Raw genomic sequence first — 2,240 nt, forward strand, 5'->3', positions numbered from 1 at the left:
CGCGCGTGGAGATCAGAGCAAGCTCCGGTTGTGCGCGTTCGGTCATTCTACGCGCTCTTCGAATCCACGGGGCTGAGAGGACACGCAACGAACGTCAAGTTTCGCGTAAACCGTGCAATCGCTGGCCTTCGAAACTGAACGCAGCTTCATATTTGTTTACGTTAACGATTATTGATTGGACACGGATTCAGACTAAGACGTGTGGTCAGAATGAGTTTGCGAACGAGTCTGTTTGCATTCTCTGCAACTAGATGTCCAGTGACCGAGCCACAATAATCCCATGGTGGTAGGGCAGAGCATCAACGGAACATATCGCGCAGGAACGTTTTACGCCCTGGAGCTGCAAAGCAGGAGACGAAATAGTTTGACGCCGTGGATGTGTTGTGTTCGGATGCACATTTAGTGTGACTTAGTACTTTACCATTGGTTCATCTGCAAATGACAAAACACAAAAACAAAAACAAGTGATGACTTTTAAAGTGCCTGACTATAACAGTGTCACCTGCTCATGTCGGGTTCAGCTGAATATTGGTGGTGTATCAAAGCGAGAGATTTACACGGAAAATATTCTCCGCAATAGTCATACGCTCCATATAATTATCTACTTGGTCAAGGTGTTTCGCTTTGACATATAAGAGACATTGCACGTGTGGAAGTCGTATCATCTTCAAAGGCTGTAGTCAGGCTGAACTTTGACCTTTTTTTACACGAGGGTATTCCTCCTCGCAGAAGACTCCAACGTCGCCATCCGTACAATTACACTTACTGTGGACTTACGAAACGAGGTTATGTTTTAATACGCAGATGAACCATCTCCAAACTGCATTACAAACGTTATTGGACTATCAATCAATTAAACTTGATCTCTTTTCTTTTTGAAAACACAAATGCATGACTTGCCGTGACTTCAACACGTTTGCCAGTTAGGTTTAAGCTGCTCTGAAATTTTTATTCTATCTTTCTTTCTTTTTTCTTGATTATTCTGTTCTCAATTTATTCATCTTTTCATTCATGTTGGCCGGAAGTATTGCCCTGTAATGTATTTCGTTGTGGAAGGCTGACTGTGGAACGAAGACATTTTCCTCCAAAGACAGTGTGTGCTTAATTTTATCTTATTTGTATCGATATTTATACGTTTTGATATCACATATCTGCAGTGGCGCTTTCATAATAACGACTGGACGACACTGACACATTGCGCGTGAAATGCACGATATCCTACATGTGTGATGTATACATTGCCGTCTCAATAAGTGATAATTAAAGTTGTATGAAAACTTGAATTACAGCAATGTTCTTTTTATGAACAGTCTGTGACGTATTTCATTTAGGAATGGTCAAAAAACATTCATATTCCATATTGCACGTCATAGAATGTGAGAGACAGAATGGTAAGTGGTCTCACTCATCACATTGTGAGCACTTCTTTGTAGCACTTTGGTGAAAATCATTAATACGGGCATGCAAACGTTCAATCTACGAATCATCCACCTCATCGACATGCACGGGCTCAGATATTGTAAGCAAAATCAAAGACAGAAACACACTCACACACACACACAAACACACACACACACAGTTCAACGTGCAATCATAAACAGACGTACCTCATGCATGTTTGTAGCGGATCTTCGTGCGTAATTGTGGCTCAGAAGAAAAATAATACATTATTACACTGATGGCAGGGGAAATGAAACGTAATCAAACAGAAGAGAATTAGAAAATAGTTTACAATGATGAGCCATTATTTAAAATTGGGCGCGCTCGGTTTCAGTGCGCATTTTTTCTTTTTTTTTTAATGTAATGGTGATATGGATCCTTGGCTGACCACGTGATCAGTTTTTCATTCTGACTGTATAAAGCTGTTAGCTTCTTATGACCAATAATAACCACCGCTCGTCCGCACTAAGCCGCATTGCCTGTGTAGTCCAAATGCATCGTAGTTGTTACCTTGCATGAATTCTGATTAAGGACAGATTCTGAAAGAGCAGACTTTAAGCTTTGAAATGATGTATAATTCAATTCAAATGCACTCTCCTAACCCATCTAAATATTGGAAAGAAAGCTCACACTCTTGAAAAGTGTGAATTAAGAAAAGGCTCTGAAGCCAAGCCGTGCTAGCTATGCAATGAGTGAGAAAAAAAGAAAGGAACGTAAACCACAAAGGAAAACAAAGAAGGAATTATCAAATTAAACTGAATTTAAGCATGTACCATTAGCACATTCTGTCCATGATTGAT

The sequence above is a fragment of the Diadema setosum genome, chromosome 18 (genome assembly GCF_964275005.1).
Source record: "Diadema setosum chromosome 18, eeDiaSeto1, whole genome shotgun sequence".
In the NCBI taxonomy this organism is placed as follows: Eukaryota; Metazoa; Echinodermata; class Echinoidea; order Diadematoida; family Diadematidae; genus Diadema; species Diadema setosum.